Source organism: Ailuropoda melanoleuca, chromosome 8 (genome assembly GCF_002007445.2).
Source record: "Ailuropoda melanoleuca isolate Jingjing chromosome 8, ASM200744v2, whole genome shotgun sequence".
Taxonomy (NCBI): Eukaryota; Metazoa; Chordata; class Mammalia; order Carnivora; family Ursidae; genus Ailuropoda; species Ailuropoda melanoleuca.
In genome coordinates, this window is record NC_048225.1 from 16,925,739 (window position 1) to 16,947,222 (window position 21,484).

A 21,484-nucleotide genomic window follows, 5' to 3' on the forward strand; every position below is an offset into this window, starting at 1 on the left:
AATAGTGAACAGCAAAGAGAAAAAATGGGAAATTGGGTGAAATCAAACAGGCAAATGACTCGCCAACTACTCCACAGCTCTAGAAATATGCTTTACTAGAAATTTAAATAGGTCTGCTTTACTGATTTATTGAATCATGTCTGATTCTCATGTCTGATTCAATCAATCATGGGTCTTAGTGGTTTTCAAATGTAAATCAATTTTATCTTTATAAGATGACACAATTACATAATAGTTAAGAGCTTGGGTTTTTAATCTTGTAGAGATAAATTCAAATTTTGAATATACCACCTAAAAAGCCTATGACCTTAGAAAACTGGCTTAATCTCTTCAAGTCTCATTTAGCCATCTATAACACTATAATATATGCCACAGAGAGCTGTGTGATGGTTACATGAGAAAGTGCATGTAAAATGCTTATCCTCCCACACAAATGCTCAGTAAATGGCAAGCTTTAAAAAACACAGTAATAGTGGACCTGTGGTTTTGACCATGATGCGGTACAGATATCAACTTCATTTTTATATTGTAAACAATGATAAAACTGAATAAAATACATGAAGCAACATTTTTCAGGCTTTAGACAACAGAAATAGGAGGGATGTGATCCTTTAAAGATGAAAAATACATTAGGTGGGCTCCCTATCTACAGCTTTCTGCATGGGAGTTATTTCCAAACTGTAGCATAAGAAGGAAAAAGGCAAGATACAGGAAGCAGAGGCTGAAGGTGGGGGGTCACAAACAGAAAAAAAGAGTGAAAAAAAAAAAAATAAACCAAACAGAGCCTTTGTATTCCATTATAAGACAACATCAAGTGATCTAAACATTTAAACAAGAAATAATAGGCATTTTGTACACTTTCCATTTCATTTTGAGCCCAGAAGTGCTCTGATATCAAAATAAGAAAAAGACATTACAACGAAAAGAAATGACAAATAAGTAACCTTCATAGACATAAGAGAAAAAAAAAACATGGAATAAAACGTTAGCACACTGAATCCAGCAATACAGAAGGATTATACATCATGACTAACTATGTTGTCTATAGGAATGCAAAGTTGGTTCAATAATAGAAATAAAGGTAGTTTACCACATTAGAAGAATAAAGGAGAAAATCATAAGATTAGCTCAATAGATGCAGCAGAAAAAATTGACAAAATCCAACTAAAACTCTCAGGAAACTAGAAGAAGAAGGGAACATCTTCAATCTGATGATGGGCATCTATAAAAAGCCATGGCTAACATCATACTTAATGGTAAAGGACTGAAGGCTTCCTCCTGACTGGAAACTAGCAAGGATGGCTGTTCTTACAATTCTATTAGTATTAGCCATGAAAAAGGTGTGGACAAGAAAAGTTAAACAGAAATGGAAGACTTACAGATTATAAAGGAAGACATAAAAGTACTTTTTCATAGACAACGGGATAGTGTACATGGAAAATGATTCTAAAAATCTACCCCAAAAAACCCCAAACTTAATAGAAATAAGTGAACTTAGCAAGGTCACAGGATATAATTTCAACATTTAAAAAATCTATTGAATGTCTATATACTAGCAATGAACAACTGGAAATAATTTGTTCAAGTATTTTTTATAAGAGCATTAAGAAAGATCCTTGGGGATGAATTTAATGAATGACATGCGAGACCTACGCATTGGGAACCACTGAGAATTGAAAGACCCAATATACCGTATTGCAGAGACTCTGGGGAAATGGCATTGCTGTACATTATTTGCAGCCACTTTTCCTAAATACTGTGTAAACCATTACATAATACTTGCTACCACTGGTTAGTGCCAGGTGTGACTAACAAATTCCTTAAAGGGCAGCTCTTACCACTTCTCTGCTGGAAAACTCCTTCTGGTTCGCAGGATCAATGACAAACTCCTTTGGTATCACAGGCCCTACACTATTAGCTCCAAGCTTCCTTTCTATATTCACCTCCCACATTATCCCCCACATACCTCCTATACTCCAGCCACACTGGATTCTCCAGCCAACTTAAGATTTTTTTTTTCATCTTACAGGTACATTTACTCCTGCCAGGAAGGAAACAGCACCTATACAAGTGTACAGTGTCTACGTTCCCATCTAACACACCTTGCTTTAATTTACAGCCAGATTGATGTTCTACCTGGTGTGCAAAGTAAAGTTGGTTAATGTTGACATGAGCTTCTCAGGATTCCAAGCTTTCAATGCTTTATTTCTTTTACCAGCACTCTTGCTTTTATAAACAATGAAGCCCATCGACCCCAGTCTTTTCCAAATCTCCTGGTAACTTGGGTTTAGGGGGCTTCCTGGGGATCCAGACATTTTAAATAAAGCTTTGAAGCATCTAGGCACAGGACCAACAGCTCAGGCTGCCCCAAAGCCCTGCAGTCAACGGTTTGCCAAGGTCACGGGTGACCAAGCTAAGGTATTGATCTTCACGTCTTGGCTCCTGATATTCCCTTCCTTTAGTTGACTCTTCACCCCACCCCACCAGTCATCCTCAGCTGTGGACTGGCGCCCGGTACTTAAAATACTTAGCACAGTGCGGGGCAGGTTAAGTACTTAAGATGTGGTAAGTAGTTGCTGACTGAAGACTAAAAGAAAAATGGTTCATTGACACCAATCCCAGAAGAGAGGATAAACGGATGCATTTGATTCTGAACAAAGACAAACGGAGATAAAATGTGTGTTTAAACAATGCAGGCAAATCCCTTTAATTGGCAGGCCTCTTTGGAACCAGATTGTCGTAATAAACCAAACCCACAATCACTCCAATTTTAGGGAATTCAGAGAAATTTGTCGGGCATTTATTTGTTTCTTCTATTGTTTACTTAGAGAATTACAAAGTTTTTTAGAATATAGATGATCAGTGAAGCTTCAAATTGATTTTTTGATTGAAGTAGCCTCTATTGTAGCCAAATGAAAGTTTTGAAATTAACTACACAAAAAGCCCCAAATCTATGGTTTTATGTTTGTCCATTTGATACAGGGTGTTATGTATTCAGGGCTGGTTTCATGGACGTAGGACCCATACAGTCACACAGGGTCCCACACTTAGAAGGATTCCGCACTTGGTTTAATGCTCTATCTTTGCTGTTTTGAAATTCTTGTTAGTTTGAAGAAGGAGACCCGCATTTTCATTTTGCACAGGGCCCCGAAAGTCATGTTAGCAGTCCTGCAGGTACGGTTCTCCAGCTGTACAGAGGCAATCCCAATGGCTAGAGAGAGCTAGAAAGCACGTGGAATACTGGGACAGTGAGGGTCGGTGGGAACAAACCCCAAAAGAAAAAGACTGCACACCTGGGGTGCTTTCTGAAGGCTGCTGGGGTTAAACTGCTTCTCTTCACAGAGCAAGACCAGGATGCGTCCCCTCTCCAAGCGGGACTTAAAGCAGAAGACCCCCCACTCTAAAGAGCACCAATGAGCTGCCTGAGTTGCCAATATCAACCAATCAGGACAAGGCTTTTTCCAACTAACCAGGATGAAGCACTTCTTTTCTTTCCCTCATTAGCAAATTGGACCTGAGCGGAACCAGAGCGGGAACGTTATATAAGCAGGGTCTCCCCACTCTACAGGGACACCGGCTAAGTACTTTTTGGTGTTGCTGTATCTCCCTTCAGCTTCATCTGTAACCTCTGTGTCTTTGATTGTGGGGTCTGGCCTTGGCTCGGGTTCAAGAACCTAACTCTGATAACAATACTGGAGGTTGCACTTCCTTAACTCTCTATCCTTGGGATTTCCTCTTGGCCCTCTCCCTATGATCTCTATAGCAGGAAGGTCTGGAGACTTCTAAGCTAGTCCAAGCTCCCCATTTTGCCTATATGAGAAAACTAAGATCCAGAAGGACAAGATCCTCCAGCCAGCACTTAAATAATTTTAACGAATGAAGTTAGGGAAGTTGACAAGCTGTCACTCAGACATGGCAGGATGCAGGATAAGGATCTGTTCCCATCTCAGATGAAGCCTGATTCTCATCGAAGGCAGATGAGATGTTCTCCCAAGTTCCTGACCTCTGTCTCCATTTCAACACCACCGATTCTGAAAAATTAAAGAGTCTGAGGTAATCCCCCTCACCCAGGAGTCCTTAAATGACAAATCCTAAGTGTCTGGGAATCTCACTTTTGAAGGGAGGCTTGTTTGGGTGGGGTACACTTTGGTTATTAGAAAGCATTTTCTCTTTATAAAGAACAGAAATTGGACTCTGCTAATTCCAACCATGAGAATTAATTCCCCTGCAAAATGACAACTCTTACTTCTTTCTTCACGTAACAGCTTTTCAAATAATTGCAGATAGCTTTACTTCCACCACGCCTTTCCCAAAGGCTGTTTGGATTTTTTCTAATACTCAATTGTCTGCAGTGTTTCTTCCATAGGGATGCGGGTTCTAAGTGCCTATCTTTATCTCTTCCCTCTTGTTAACCTTAGAGCCATTAAAAAAAATCCTTAGGTTATAAAAGGGAAATAGAACAAACCAAAAGTATCGTGGCATGTGTTTTGTTTTAATTTGCTAATTAAAAAGCCAGTAATAAAGTTCTAGGACCAGAAAGACCAGCCAAGATTATAGGAAGAGTATGTATGTAAGTCAAGGGTTTTGATTGCAAGTGACAGTACCCAACTGGGAGTTGCTTAAGCAAATATGAGACTATGTTGATCAAAGAGCAACGAACCCTCTTCCCCTTAAGTTCCAGTTGGAAAAGTTTCAGGAAAGGGCTCCGATTGGCCAATTGGGGTCACTGTTCACCCCTGGGTCAGAGTCAGACAAGGAAATCTCTACTTGGATCACATGACGGCAGGAGTGGGGCAGAGCATTATTGGGAGGAAGGTGAACACTCCTCCCAGAAGGGAAAGGCACTGGGCCAACAGAAATAGATGTACCCTGTAGTAAGTGAGCCAAAAATTCAAATAAAGGAAAAGTAGAGACAACCACAACATTGTAAGAATGAAGTTGATAAGATCGTTTTTTATTTTTTAAAGGGAGATAAACAAGTAATGAAACAAAATGTTGAGTGCATTGAATTTTTAATTGATATCTCCTAAAATGAAATTTAATATTTTGTGGTGGAAAAGAATTACAATTACTTAAATACATTTTATGTTAAGTTCTAAAGCCTAGGCTGAGTTCCTGGGTGCACGAAGGTGCTTTGAAAATTAAAACAGAAACAACTTACGACCACATGAACGTGGAAAAGAGCTGACTTCTGAGGTGATAGAACCTGGCTGAAGACCGTGTCATGGTCTTGCCCTTGGTGATGCTACCTGAGAAGAGGTACACAGAACACATGTCGTGGGCAGACACTCAGACTGCATTTCTAATGCACTATTTTCTTGAGCGCTGGGAAAACCCAGACAGGCACACTTCATTTGTCCAATTACAGATGGGCTTTCATTAAGTGCCACCCCAGAGCCCATAGACCAAAGGCATATATGAATTAGTGGCTGCCCAGAGCCAATAAGACAGCTAAAATGTCAGCAAGCAGGACCACGAAGTGGTTCTAGTTTCCTTGTGGTTGGAAGCTGTTGAGTTAACAACCCAAATCTGACCACACAGGCCTGGAACAGAGTGCAAGAGAGCCAGTGAGAGGAAGTTAGCCAATGTTGGATGCAGGCCAGTCAACCTTCTAAGAAAATGTGCCAGCAAGGGGCAGGAGAGACCCTTGCCAAGAGAAAGCTTGCCTCCTGTGACTGTTTCTCATGGAGACATGATGCATTGGTTGACCAAATGCTCCCGCTGGCCCAACAAAAATGCTTTCTGCTTCTCCAAGCCTACATCTTGCCCCTTGAGCTGAAGGAAGATCAATATGGCTGCCCAATAGATAATCATGACCCGAGGATCTTCGGATAGTTTGTCTTATTCTCTCAGAGGGCTTTTGTTGTTTACACAAAATGGAAAAAAACACTGTTAAAAATAAAAGCTTTCAATATTTTACTTTCCAAGGGGAACTAATGAGGGTATTTTTAAATCAATCAGCAAATATTTATTAAGCAGCTACTATCTGCAAAGTACTATGCTAAACTGTAGTCAATCACAGGAGTGGTATAATTTAGGCGTACAAATAGATTATAAAATAGGTTAACTATTTTATAAGCAATACACCTGAGTTTATATATCAAATGAATATGATCTTCTTCAGAACAATTACTCTTGGTCCAACTGCATTATCTATAGAAAGACTTTTCAAAAAATCTTTTCTTTGGGCATCACCTTTGGATCCTGTGATACGGTTTTTTGAATATTTTCAATGTTGCAAAGTATCAAGAGTAGAGGCAAGATAAAATTGAGAAATATTTTTTGATAAAAAAGAAACTGGAAACTACCCAAATATCCATCACTGATGAATGAAGAGACAGGCGAGGTATATTCATACAGTGAAAAATTATTCTGCCTTAAAAAAGAATGAACTACTGATACATGCCACAACATGGTTGAGCCTTAAAAACATTATGCTAGGGGCACCTGGGTGGCTCAGTTTGTTCAGCGTCCAAGTCTTAATTTCATCTCAAGTCATGATCTCAGAGTGATGAGACCGGGCCCTGCACCGGGCTCTGCACTGGGTGTGGAGCCTGCTTAAGATTCCCTCGCTTTCCCTCTGCCCCTCCCCCCCTCTAAAAACAAATAAAAACGCATTATGTTAAGTGAAATAATCCAGTCACAAAAGTCATATACTGTATGCTTCCATTTATAAGAAATATTCAGAAAAGGCAAATCTATAGAGACAGAAAGTAAATTAGGGGTTGCCAGGGCTAAGGGTAGAAATGGGTGATGGAGATGTCCTAAAATTGGATTGTGGTGACTTCTGCACAACTCTGTAACTTTACTAAAAATCATTGAAATGTACACTTAAAGTGGGTAAAATTCCTTACATGTAAAGGATACCTCAATAATTCTTTAAAAAATACCACATGGAGTGTGATGATTGTAAAGTATGCAAACTGATTTTGGGGTGACTTGTAAACCAGATCTGAAGTAAAGGCAATACATGGAAAGATCTAGAAGACTGCCCCCTCGCAAAGTTCCAAAATCAGTTGAGCAACTGCAGCACCTTGAGAATGAGCGCTCATCCCCTTCCAGGGGAAGGGAGGTGATGCCAATTCTCATTTGCATACGGACTCATGGGCATTGTTCCCATAGTCCTTTAACTACTATACAGCTACCCCCTTTCCCCAAGCTTACAATCTACTATGGAGATAAGACATATATACAAGTACTGTCATCTACCAATAAACAAAGTACAATAAATTAGCTGATGTCAAGTTAGTAAAAGCCCTTTTCCTCTTTTCAAAGTGTGAGTTGATGGCTGAGTAAAAAATAGGCTTTTTTTTTTCATGGCTAATTTGCAAAATCCCTACATACACAAATAAGAAAAAGCAGTTACAAGGGAGAGAGAAAGTCTCCAAATGTGGGAACATATTGTTCTCCCCTTCCCACCTCCCTCCCTGAAATGTTACTGTAGTAACGGGCAATCTTCCACTCGAGTCCTTTTGCCCCAAGTCCAAGAGAAATAGCACCACGACTGATACTGCATTTTCAAAGTCACAAATACATAGAAACAAATTCAAGTCGTAGTTCAAATGAGTGATTGCATGTTAGATTTCAGCTGACATAGGGTTGAAATCTGTCCTTGGCTTTAGTCCCCATTTCCCTGCAGAGCTGAAGTTGGCAGCCTGAAGTTTTTCTTTAGTGGTTGCACCAATGACCTCTCTCTGCCTCCCTCTCTTTCTTGTCTTGAGATTTCCTTCTTGAAGTCCAGAATGATTTTCCTATTGCACTCTGAAGGATAAACCCACACAGAGTGGCTTGACACGGAGCTCCGTGCCAGGGTGGGGAAGTGGGATTAAGGATTTACAGGTCCCGCTTTGTATGATTTTGAGAAGGTTAGCACAGTGGGGAACTGGGCTTGTTAATTACTCAGATAAATGCTAATTGACCTATAAAAACGCAGGATTAAGTTGTTAAGATCTGCTCCAACTGGCATTATGGAAAGACGGAGGGGCTCGGACTGTGGGTACAGCTCTCCTGAGGGATGGAGAGATGCATGCAGCTATGTGTCACAAGACCAGATGGTCTTTCCATGTCATTGAGAGGCCTCTTAGGGGATAGCTGAAGAAGAGATTCAATTAAAGTACATTGTAGAGAAGGAAGTTACTTAACACATTCTAGCCAGGTGAAATCTAATATCGAAACAAAGCACCAAACTACCAATCACGGAGGAGGGAAGTCCAGGGTAAATGTTCCTCCAAATGTTTATTTGGAGGACCAAGCCTAAGACTTGGGAAGCTGGCACTGAACGTTCTCACCATTATTGGGTGAGAACCAGGAAGTTCTAGTGTATTTCAGCAGGTCTGGTAGGAGAGAGGCGCTCAGCGCCTAGTTGCTAAAACTTCAGCGAGGTAGCAACTGTGAAAAAATCATTACAACACGTGAGCATGTTCCATCGTATTATGTTAAACTGTTTCATGTTTGTGGCAGCTTTGCAATATGAATAGTCAAAGGACACCGACTGTATCTCCTTGAACTCAATTGCTGTATTTAGCATAGATTCTACAAGGATACTTGAACAATATTATGGGATTTCGCTGACTTGATACAGGTCAGCAAGCCCAACCGAAGAATGAGAAAAACACAACCTCTCATCCCAGTAAAATAAATTATGCTAGCCAAGAGTGCCTCCCAGATTTGTCATATAAATTAGTGGTAAAAAATATATATCTCCCAGACAAACTAAGCCATGAATATAATCCCCATGTCGGTCACCTCTTTCCTAATTACCACTAAAGCATGGCTTCACTGGATGAACCACAGCTCAGGAGGGAACATTAAAGTGCAGACATTAACCATGATGACTTCTTGAGGCACTAAATAGAATGGGAATGTATCTCTAAGACTGAACAGAGGGTTGAAGTTATTCCAGATTTTTTGTCGAGGACTATCAGGGGTGAGGAGAATGGAAACGGGGCCAAAGCCAAATAAGAGGAAGCCTGCGGTCTATAAGGGGTGGTGTCAAGGCATGGTGAACTTCGAGAAAGGCCAATAGTTCAACCAGGAACCGATCCGTAACCATATTGCAGGGCTCGGAAGGCCTGAAAAACATGGATCAGCCTGCCTGAGCAAAGAAACCGTATCTCAGTCATGACAGAAAATTAGGTCAGGAACAAAGGGGAGATTTTTGACTCTGAGAAAGAGGGAGAGGGGAATTGTTTTGGGTAGATGATTTGCAGTCAGCTCTTAATTTTATGAAGGTGATTGAGTGACAACACGGAGAGGTTAATGCCGTGCAAAGATGTTTTATTACTTACAACTCCCTAGGGAAGGGGGTCACGCCATGCCACACGGGGCCACGTGGAGAAGCACCAGGTCTGGTCAGGAGGGAGAGGCAGGAGTGACAGGGAGAAGTAGAGACCACAGCCTTTATTGGGGACTTTTGCAGTGAAGATATGATGGGATAGGGTAAACGGCTGAGGACTGACTAGTTTGAATAATTCCAGTGAGCTTTGGGGCACAGGGACCGTCTCTGGTTATCTGGCACCTGACCCTGAGTTGATTTAAGGCAAGGGAAACGTTGGCTTGATGTGAGTCAGCTTGGGAGTATGGCCTGAGGATAGGTTGGAGAGTTTGTAATATGGTTTTATGGTTTTATGGGTCTACTTAAGCTGGAACACAGGGGAGATGTAAACAATTGCGGCTACTGGTTTGACCATATAATGAACGGAGGCCAAATAGACAAATACAAAATCTGAGCAAACACAGAACAGGGGAGTCTTATCCACCTGTATATACTCATACTGCCTCGTCCTCCGCTGTACTTGTAGATCGATAAATACTGGTTGGTGGGTGGGTGNGTGGGTGGGTGGGTGGGTTGGATATGGTTGGATAAGATTTTTGGCAGTAGAGAAACCTTGAGAGAGAAAAATGGCACTTTGCTGTTTTCCCTAAATCACACCCTCCTGATGCGGAATTCGCCAGCTGCAGGGCTGTGGCCCAAGTTGCTTAGTGATGAAATGGCTAGAGTAAGACATATGTTGTATCTTTTTGGTTTAGGCAATTTTTGCTAGTAGCCACATACACTCTCGTGTCTATATTCTTGATCTGTTTCTTTATCCTTCACCATACACTTGCCAGGGATAAAATGTTTCCTCATTTATTATAAGAACAGGGAATGCAAATGAGAATCTTCAGTGGGTCCTCAGTAAAGTCAGAAATGCTCCAGTGGCTCCTCATCTTACAGTTGAATTTCTCACAATCATCCTATAAGGCGTATAAGAACTGGCCCATTACCTCTCTGATCTCTAATTCCCCTGCGTAGCCTCTCTGTGACTCTGCTCCAGCCACACAACCTGCCTTGCAGCTCCTGGGACACAGCAAGCAGGACCTTTGCACTTACTGTTCCTTTACCTGGAACACTCCCAGATATCCACGTCACTTGCTTTCTTGCCTTCTTCCCCTTTCCAATTAAATGTCACCTTATCAGAGAGGCTTTGCTGACTACCAGATATAAAATACCAAACCAGGGGCTCCTGGGTGGCTCAGTTGGTTGAGCACCCGGCTCTTGATTTCAGCTCAGGTCACAATCTCAGGGTCATGAGATCGAGGCCTGCACTGGGCTCTGCACTGAGTGTGGAGCCTGCTTAAAATCTTCTCCCTCTCCCTCTGCCCTTCCCCCTGCTCTCATGTGCTTGTGCACTCTCTCTAAACAAAAAACAAAATTACCAGGTTTACCTTTTTTTTTTTTAAGATTTTATTTATTTATTTATTTAGTTAGTTAGTTAGTTAGTTATTTGAGAGAGAACACGAGCAGGGCGAGGAGCAGAGGGAGAGGGACAAGCAGACTCCGTGTTGAGCGCAGAGCCTGACGAGGGGAGGGGGCTGGATCCCAGGACCCCAAGATCATGACCTAAGCCAAAATCAAGAGTCAGACACCCAACTGACTGAGCCACCCAGGCACCCCTACAACCACTCCCCTTACACACACACACTTAATTTTTTATCCTTTGTATTACTTTCTTCTATTCATAGCACTCATCACCACTTATACCACTTAGTATATTATATACTTATTTTTGTGCACATATACCCCATTCCCACTAGTAGAATATAAATTCCATGACAGCAAGAATTTTGGCAATCCCCAAACCTAGAAGAGGGTCTGGCACGGTTGGTGCCCAGTATACACCTGTTGAATAAATGAATGAATGAATGAATGAATGGCCCAAATACAAGCATACATTCCCTCTTGTTCTCTATCTTGGATTGTTTTCCCCCTTAGTTTCATGCCCAGAATTCCCACTGGATAAGAGAAACTGGTCACTGAATGACACACGAACCTGTTCGGCAAGAAAATCACCCCTACGCTCAATGTTTCTCCTCCTGTTAGCCCTCATCTGGGTAAATGGCACCACCGTCCAAAAACTGGGAGTCATGGTTCCGCTCTTCTCCTGGTGCCCCAGGCTGGGTACATCAGCAAGTCCTACAGTGTAACCTCCAGAACAAATGTTGCTCAGACTAAGCCACTATCCTCTTTCACTTAACCTGCTAACCTACGTCTCCTATTCAATTCCTAACCCATCCCCATCTCCACCCCACCGAGATGGCCCACAGTAACCAGAGACGGTGTTTAAAATTTATCTAAGATCATGTAACTACCCTAGAAGACCTTGAATATCTACCCAAATTTCCTATTATAGGTCCCAGAACTCTGTGTGATCCGGCCCTGCCCACCGTTTAAATTCATCCTTTGTCACCATCCCTCCCCCCACCCCTGCTGCCCGGACCCCAGTTGACTTTGCTCCCTTCCTGCTGGTTTCCTACAACCTTTTGAGGAGCCCAAGTTTATTCTGGCCTGCAATCTTCCCACTCACTTCTTCGTGCTCTTTTTTGAATGGCTGGTCCATAAAGATCATTCTTTAGATGTCATTCCAAATGTACCCCCCCCCCAACTTAGAGGGGCATTCCACACACCAGTAGGTTTCCTCATGCTATTCCCTATCGTACTGTCCTGTTACTTCAAATACATCACAATTAATCATTAGTTTATTTAATAGTCCATGCGGCAATCCTTTCAACTAGGCCCTGAGGAATACCCCTCTGGATAATTGCAACATTTTAGAAACTGTAACAGGCCAGAGAACTTAATCTTCTTCTCCCCTGGTGCCCTTTCTTAACCTCTACATGGAGCAACGCCTGTTCCTTTATTCTCTTCCTCAAATCAAATTCTGCTCTTCTGAACGCAGCTGGTGTCAATGATGTGTTAGCATGAGTGGACACACTCCAATCACTTGCTAGTGTGTCTGGAGTCCGGGGTTGTGGGTTCTGAGGTGCGTCACAGGCTGAGTGGGACATTTTACTTGGACCAGGTCTCTGTCAATCCCAGGTGAGGGACGGAGCAGAGATGGGATGTGTGGTCATGCATTTAGCACGTATTCAAGTTTATTGTTCCTTGCTCCAAGATCATTTGGCATTTTATTCTTATTTCTAATTTGTCATAAAGGATTTTGTCTTCTGGGAAAGAACTTCAAAGATCAACAACAAATGAGAAATTTATTTCACTGACTCAGTAGCTCCTTCAATCACATCATTAAGGAAATGAATACTTTCTGAAGGGTCCACACACATCCTTAAGTGTTTTTGAATATATACCCTAGTTCATCATCACACAAATCCTCAAGACTTTATTATCACTTTCTCATGTAAGAAAATTAAGCTTTTACATATTGTTCCTTTTCCCTATACAGCTGGTAAATAACAGAGCTGGATTTTCACCTCGGTTCGGGCATTTTGCAGGGCCCAGGATCTTTTGCTATACCAGTAAGTAAGTTCCTCTATTGTCTTTGCTTCAAGCAATCTGGTGGATAAGGGGATGTATTTATAGGGACATAGTTGTTGCCTGCTTGGGAAAGTGGAACCTATCTATACTCACAACCTAAGACTCTTGAAACTTTGAATCTATATATGAACAAGAGAAGGTGAACCTAACTGGAACTGTCTCTTTAATGAATGTTTATATGATGAAAAGATATGTAATTAGATCTGGAAGTGATTGATTAATCAAGGAAGGCTTCCTGGAGGGAAGAATTTTATATGAGGTTTTGAAAGAGTATTGATACGAGGAGGGCAGGGATTCCGGGAAGAGGAAAAATGAGAATTTCATGTATAAGATCGTTAGTTGTAGCTTTTCAGGTGGACCATGCATGCAAATGTGTTTGAATGTGAGACGCTGTATAAAGAAATCACCATTTATTTCATTGGAAAATTCTATTATGTTTTGTTTAAATGGCTGAAATGTCAGGGGGCCTACAAAAGTTATTTTTAAAAATTGATAATTAAATTGAAGCTACCTAGTGGATGAATTATAAAAGCCAGCTGTCAGAAAAACCCTCTCACTGAAAAATAAGGAGACATCATGGGGTTGTCACAGAGGAATGATGAATATATGTTGGGGGTGTCTTTTCATTCTGTCTTTTTTGGCTCTGCCCCAACGGAAAGAAAAAGCAGATTGGGGAACTGAGAGTATGAAAGAATAAACGTGGCTGTTGTTCATGACCTAATCCGTGCTAAGACACTTTCCATTTCTGTCTCACAGGTGTGTCTTTACCATCTGGGGAGATAGTGCAATGGAGTGACCCTTCCATTTTTTTCCTTTTTTTTGGCATCGAGATTGTAATTGCTAGTTAGATCATCATCAACCAGTGGTCCACCATGAAGTACAAAGAGTTCTGAGAGTGCCGGTTGGGCAGAGAGGATGACCTCTGACCTGTCCTTGATGTCATCAAACCCACAGCGCTCCTTTTCCAAAATGGAATGTACGTCTAGCCCTATGGGTGTTCAAACAGCTTTGCACTGGAGAGTTTAGAAAAATGTTCCAGCCAAATGGAGTCGGGGGCTATGCTACTCTCCAAGCCTTCCTTCTGAGAAAGGCCCGAAATCCCCACACCACGTGACTATTGTGGACCCCTGCCTCCAGCTAAGCCCCCTGAATACCCACTGTCCTGGACGCAGACAGATGGACATGTGACCCTACCAGGGTCCTCTTCAGGAACTGATACGGACTGGATGATATGCTAGGGAGAGAAGTTTCTCTCTTTTCCCTTTAGCTCCAAGGATGATACAAACCAGGAAAAAATAACTAGTGACCATCTTCGCTGTCACCTGGAAAAAAACCGTCTGGAGCCAATAAACTAGCTGTCTGTAGAACTAAGAGGTGGTGAAAACCACAGTCCTTACGTTGTCATTTGAACCCGCAGGAACCAGCTGGGTTTGAACTCGGGTCACCTCTTGGCCTTCTTGGTTACAGAAATGTAATATTGGGCTTTATAATAAAAAACATGCATTTGGTCTTTGTCCTCATTTCTGGCATATAGAGCTCCTAAAACCCTCAGAATTTCATAAGTGAGAGGAGAGGCAAAGGTGTGTCTTGTTTTTCTTAACAAGCTCCTTTAAACCATCCCTGAGTTTATGTTAATGAGGTGAGTTGGGAAAGCCCCTAAGGATTTGGGCTGGTTGCCTGGAGAAGGAACCATGGTAATTAGAGGCTTGGAACTTTCAGCCTCAACCCCCAGACCTCTGGGGAGGGGAGAAGGGTCAGAGGTTGAATCACCAACGGCTAATGATTTAATCAATCTTGCCTATGTAAGGAAGCCTCCATTAACACCCAAAAGGATGGGGTTTGGAGGGCTTCTGGGTTGGTGCAGGAGAACTCATCCATGTTCTGGTTAGTGGTGCATTCTCCACTCCGTGGGGACAGACGCTCCGCGCTCAGAATTCTTCCAGACCTTACCCCGTGTATCTCTCCATCTGGCCATTCATTTGTATCCTTTAATAGCCTTTGTAAGAAACCAATAATCTACAAGTAAACTGTTTTTCTGAGTTCTGTGAGCCGCTCCAGCAAATTAAACCCCAGGAGGGAGTCAGAGGAAACCTACCCTCCCTGGTGAAAAGATAGCTAAGATCTCATTCAGGAGTGGGAGGAATTAAATATTCAAAAAAGTGCTTGAAATCACTCTTGACCCTAAAGTGACCTGAGGCTTAAAAATCAGAATTTGAAACAAGTATGCGTGTGCTGGGGAAGGTTTTTTGACTCCAAGAGAAATTTCAGGATAAAGTTAGAAGGTTCTTTTGTATTTAAGTCTGGAGGGAAATCCAAACGTAGTTTGAGAGGAGACAGAGAATAATTAAAAGGCAGAGAGAAAGGAATCAAATTATACTTAGGTGTTCACACTTAAATATTATTTAAGTATTAATTAACATTCATATAGCTTTTAGATATGTGCCAGGAACTGTTCTAAGCACTTTAAAGATATTAGCTCATTTAACCTTCATAAAAACCCGATGAGGTAAGTTCATTTCAAGTACATCCTTATTTTAACAACATTGTACTAATGGTAATAATATCTGCCATTTTTAAGTGCTCACTGTACCCGTATTTTTTGTATATTATTTCATTTACTCTTCACAACAACCATAAGGAGCAGATACAGTTATTATGACTATTTTACGAATGAAAACAAACAAGACTCACAGAAGTAACTTTCCAAAGCACACACAGCAAATAGGTGGTAGACTGGAATCTCTAGCTGCCTATCTTTAAAGTCTGTACTCTGAATCACTGCACCATAGCCCATTAATATTTAGTCACTCTTAATATCTTACCGGTTTTTAAAGATTTTATTTATTTTAGAGAGAGAGAGAGCCTGAGCATGAGTGGCGGGGGAGGGGCAGAAGGAAGAGGAGAAGCAGACTCCCCGCTGAGCAGGGCACCGGATGAGGGCTCAATCCCAGGACCCCAGGATCACGATCTGAGCTGAAGGCAGACACTTCACCAACAAAGCCACCCAGGCGCCCCAATATCTTACTGTTTAAATACAATTTAGTTTTATATTCTCACACAATTGAGTAAAAAAAGCAAGCGTTTCTCAAACCTATACATACTTAACAAGATTATATCCCAGTACTACCATCCATCAGAAGGCAGCTTATTCAAATTTGAGGCCTCGCACACAGGCTAAAATTAAGAGCTTTTGAAAGTTGTCTTTGCAACCATCCAAACTAATAAAGTTAGAGGATAAAATCAGAGGGAGCATATAAACTTACCTTAGGGACAGTTATCCTCATCTTAATTTCCATGCTGTCAGTTGATGGATGTTGATTGAATGTCAGGTTGATTGAATATCACAAGTGTTCTGAGTCGGCACATGAGATGAGATATTTTAAGGAGAGTTTGATAAAGCGGCGATTTACGAGGTGTGGAAAATCTGCGAGGAATAGGGAGGGCAGTTTCTGCATTAATAATCGGGGGAAACTCTCAGGCCTCCTCTTGTCCTGTTTAAGGGACAAGAAGAAGCAGTTCCTGGAACCCAGGGAGGGGAGCCGTAGGGAAGAGGGCGTCCCAGACAAGCTGGGCTTTCAACACAGCAACAAGGTTAACCCACAGCACCTGGAAGGTGGAACACCGGGGGAAGAGCCTCCCTGACTGCCTTTCTTTGCTACACTGTGATCTCCTGCCAGAGCCTCCGATTGGTCAAAGTCAACCCGACGCCAGAACGTGGAGGATTCTGTGGATGGGGTTCATGCTGCCAGCCTGTGGGAGCGCAGAACAGGGTGAGGAGGGGTGGAGACTGTCTGAAAGGCAAATGGACAACATCCAGAAGATTCATGAAATGGCCCAAATCAGTGCGTGTTCTTTAATAAAACTGAATTTCCAAGCCTGCCCAAGTGTAGATCCCTGAACCAGCCTAAATAATCAGTCGGTCTCACCCTTATAATCCTCTCTATCCCTCTTCCGGTCCTTTAAATCCAAAAAGGCCTCTGGCCCAAGTTCGACCCGCCTACAGCTTTGGTCCCCTTTGTGCTCTTCCTTAACCTGCAGGCCCAGAGAAGTACCCCGACCCGCAGCTCGAAGCTAGCATGGCATTTACACCTGGAACCAACTTCTAGGGTGGCCCTGTTTGTTGGTTGTAGCCAAAGTCTTCCTTGGGAAATTTCACCATCCCGTCTGCTCAGTAGATATCTGCCCTGGGGTAAACTTGGAAAGGTTACAAGTTTAAGCAACCGCCAGAAATTCTGGCTTCTGTTCCTAGACTTGTGCAAAGAGCATGTGGTTGTTGCACAGGCAACGAGAGAAGAGGCTGGAACCGCCTATTTATTTAAGCTGTCAGGTGAGACAAAGTGTCAACATGTGGGCCTGGTTCAGTTTCCTTTCTTTTTCTCCTTCCTTAGAAACCTCTTGGGGCAGCCGTTGCACACAAACGGCTCATCCTTTTCTCGTTCACTTGTGGGTGTTCCGATCCAGCTTACCTAGACCGCAAGAGGTACCCCTATGTTTTGCTCAGCCTTACACTCTTGGTTAACGCTCAGTGTATTGGTTGTTTTTCTCTGCTCTGGTCTCTATAAAAATGTACTTGTTCTGAGTCTCATTTCTTCCACCTGGTTGAAGGAAATGGGGAGATTAAAAGAAAGAAACTGGCAAATTGTTGCGAAGTTAGCGCCACAGTTCTCAGTATGTGCTCTCCCTGTTACCAGCTCTTGGAGTGTAGCTTTAAAACCTCCCACTCACCTGCTCCGTGGTCTGAGTCATTTTGGGTTGCAACTCTGAGAACTGAGGTCAGGCTCTTGAGCAAGGAGGACCTGTGTTCTGGGTTCTCACAGCACTGTTTTTGAAAGCAAGGATTTCCCCGTAATACAGTGACATGCACTACAGAGAAGGAAGAAGAGAGGATGAAGAAATGAGTTCCCAGCAGGTACTAGACCTAGTTGGCATGGTTTCAGTTTATTTAGACAAAGTGACCGAGGGAGAAGACTATTCCAAACTTGAGCATAACATTGCTACGATTCCCAGGTCTGCTAGCTTAGTTCCTTGCATTTCCCTTGGTGAGATTACAGCTTGATGTAACAATATACCCTGTGGTCTACTGCACTGACACCTTAATGAGAATGAACCCATTTCCCAGTCTCCTTAATGCACATTTTCTTTTTGACTCACCGTGTCCTTTTGTCAGCCTCCTTTATATGGTTCTAGACACACTGCGAAGGAAACTTGACAAAATCCAGATGCCCCAGAATATTTAAAAATTTTATTTATTTATTCAAGGGAGAACATACACATGTGTGAGGGCACGAGTGGGAGGAGGGGCAGAGGGGAAGGGAGAGGGAGTGGGGAAAGAATCTCAAGCAGACTCTGAACTGAGCATGGAGCCCAGGGGGCTCCATCCCAGGACCCTGAGATCATGACCTGAGCTGAAACTAAGAATCGGATGCTTAACCAACTGAGCCACCCAGGCGCCCCTACATGTCCTAGAATAGTTAAACTGCAGCAGTTCCTGTATCTTCCTCCTTCCACTGAAATTATAAATATAAATGGAGCCTTAAACTCATCTACTAATGATAAAATAAGAGAAGGGAGGTCTCAGATTAAATACAGAGAAGAGTCTCCCTGGCTAAAGACGTTAGAGACACTGGACCAGGTTACTGCGGAATACTGTAGACGTTTCTTCTCAGATAACCTAAAAAATCATGGGAAAAGCAGTTGTCAATTTGGGCTGGTTGAGGTTCTTGGAACCAAGGGACAGTGTAAAATGATTTGGGCAATTCCTTTCCGGGGCGCAGTAGAGCCCAGTGATCAAGAGTATGGACTTCGGAGTCGAACAGAACCGGAAATGAGACCCGGTTCCATCACTTACTAGCGGCAAAATCTTGGGCACACCACTTAATCTCTCTGCAGAGAGTTAAAATGAGGATTAAATAAGATTAATGGATACATGGTGTTTAGTATAGAATCTGGCACCAGAGAAAGTACTCCATAAATATTAGCTTCTGTATTTAGCCTAGAGTTTTGTGGGTTTTTTTTTTATTAATCCTTTCCTTCCAAACCCCCATGCCCAGTGCACGCACACAGATCAGTTCTCACGCAGCCTCGAAGCTTAGTCCCTTCCTATCCAGCCCCAAAGCTGCAAGTCTCCAGCTCCAATCAAGTCCCAATCTCAGCTGCCTCTTACTAGCCAGCTGACATTGTAGCTTCCGACCTAATTTGAAGCAACGTGCGGTTGACCCTTGAACGTGGGTTTGAATAGCACATGTATCTTACACGCAGGTTTTTTAAAATACAATACAGTACTATACATGTATCTTCCTTATGACTGTCTTTTTTTTTTAAGATTTTATTTATTTATTTGACAGAGAGGAGAGACAGCCGTGAGAGAGGGAACACAAGCAGGGGGAGTGGGAGAGGAAGAAGCAGGCTCCCAGCAGAGCAGGGAGCCAGATGCAGGGCTCGATCCCAGGACCCTGGGATCACGCCCTGAGCTGAAGGCAGACGCTTAACAACAGAGCCACCCAGGCGCCCCCCCATGACTGTCTTAACAACATTTTCTTTTCTCTAGCTTGCTTTACTGTGAGAACACAGTATAGAATACATATAACATACAAAATATGTGCTAATCGACTGTCATGTTGTTATTGGTAAGGCTTCTGGTCAACAGTAGGCTATTAGTAGTTAAGTTTTGGGGGAGTCAAAAGTCATACGTGGATTTTTGATGGTTTGAAGTGTTGGCACCCCTAACCCCCGTGTTGTTCAAGGATCTACCATAGAGNGTAGATGCCCCCAGGTCCCATTCTTTCATTTGTCCCCCTCCCGTAGGGCCTGAAGAAGATGTTATTGCTGATGGCTTACTGTTTCTCTTTGCTCTTCAAGTCTGGAATCACATGTTCAAAGAGCTAGAATCTTTTCGTCTTTAGCCAGGGAGACTCTTCTCTGTATTTAATCTGAGACCTCCCTTCTCTTATTTTATCATTAGTAGATGAGTTTAAGGCTCCATTTATATTTATAATTTCAGTGGAAGGAGGAAGATACAGGAACTGCTGCAGTTTGGGGGGAGTCAAAAGTCATACGTGGATTTTTGATGGTTTGAAGTGTTGGTACCCCTAACCCCCGTGTTGTTCAAGGATCTACCGTAGATGCCCCCAGGTCCCATTCTTTCATTTGTCCCCCTCCCGTAGGGCCTGAAGAAGATGTTATTGCTGATGGCTTACTGTTTCTCTTTGCTCTTCAAGTCTGGAATCACATGTTCAAAGAGCTAGAATCTTTTCGTCTTTAGCCAGGGAGACTCTTCTCTGTATTTAATCTGAGACCTCCCTTCTCTTATTTTATCATTAGTAGATGAGTTTAAGGCTCCATTTATATTTATAATTTCAGTGGAAGGAGGAAGATACAGGAACTGCTGCAGTTTAACTATTCTAGGACATGTAGGGGCGCCTGGGTGGCTCAGTTGGTTAAGAGCTAGAATCTTTGAACTGGAAGGAACCCCGGCATCATCTAGCCTAGCGTAAGTGCTACGCTGCAGGCAAGCCTTAAGATACGCATAGAACACAAGGGGCAGGGAGTAGACTTAGTAGGGACGTTTTACTGGTACATTGACTCCTGTGTAGAATCTTCAAAGACGGGGCAGACGTTGATGAGAAGCGGAGGAAGGGAGGTTGTTTAACAAAGGAAATGTGCAAACACTGCATGTTCTAAGATACAGGAACATAGAATGACTAAAGGCTTGGGTGTCAGGAGGGAAGTAGAGATAAGGCCAGATATGGGAAGAATTTCAGAAAAGAAAACGTCACACAAACTCTTAAAGATGTTTTCAAGTTTTTTAGTAGCATGAATTTCCTTACTCTTATTGAGTGCCCTAAGGTGGAAAATGAAGACAGATACTGTCTTTTCTGAAGGATCCGATTAATTCAATATCGTCCATCAAGCTCTTCCAATCTGAGTTTATGCTTTGTTAATGACTTAATCTGAACTCTCAAATCTGAACCCTCTGCAAGATTTCCAACAAGCATTTAATGTAGCTTGGATACTTCCAATGCCAAGGAGCACAATACTAGGAGAGGCAACTAGTTTCATCCTTTTATTTATTTAAATTTATTTTTTAATTGAGGTATAATTACACACAGTAACATGCACAGACCTTATGTTTACAGTTTGATGTATTTTGACAAATATACCTGTGTATCCAATGGCCTGATCAAAGTGCAGAAAATTGCCATCACACAGAAAATTTCCCCATGATCCTTTCCACTTAATCACCCTGCCTCCCTCCTCCCACAGGAAGACGCAATTCTGATTTCTATTCCCACAGATTCGTTTTGCCTATTCCTGGACTTCACATAAGTGGAATTATTCAGTGGGTGTATTCTGGTGGCTTTTTTCACATAATATTTTTGAGATTCGTCTATGTTGCTGTAGGTATTAATAGTCTGTTCCTTTTCGTTGCTGGGCAATATCCCACTGTATGGATTTACCTCCCTTTATGTATTCATTCTCCTAGGGATGAACATTGGCATTGTTTCCAAATTCTGGCTATTAGAAATACAGTCACAATGAATATTCCTCTACTAGTTTTTGTAGATGTAGGATTTCATTTCTTTTGGAATTCCTGGATCACAAAAATAGGTGAATCTTTATAAGATAATGCCAGTTTTCCAAAGTAGCTGTGCCATTTTACCCTTTCACTCGCAG

The 21,484-nt window shown here is 42.3% G+C and overlaps 2 long non-coding RNA genes across 16 annotated transcripts in view; one reads left to right on the forward strand and one right to left on the reverse strand.

Moving 5' to 3' along the window:
- The window catches only part of LOC105234483, an 82,056-nt gene extending 64,399 nt beyond the window's left edge, over window positions 1-17,657 (reverse strand). For 4 of the 15 annotated variants that reach the window (XR_004627053.1, XR_004627050.1, XR_004627044.1 and 1 more), the window contains exons 1-2: window positions 16,418-16,892; window positions 16,075-16,235 (exon numbers count right to left, since the gene is read on the reverse strand). This is a non-coding gene — a long non-coding RNA (uncharacterized LOC105234483). The other 11 variants (XR_004627046.1, XR_004627052.1, XR_002141481.2 and 8 more) reach the window with 11 other exon arrangements.
- On the forward strand, window positions 10,887-14,320 carry LOC105234485. The gene is made up of 3 exons (XR_002141488.2): window positions 10,887-12,358; window positions 12,720-12,792; window positions 13,568-14,320. It is a non-coding gene; the product is annotated as an uncharacterized LOC105234485 (long non-coding RNA).
- Window positions 17,658-21,484: the final 3,827 nt, after the last annotated feature.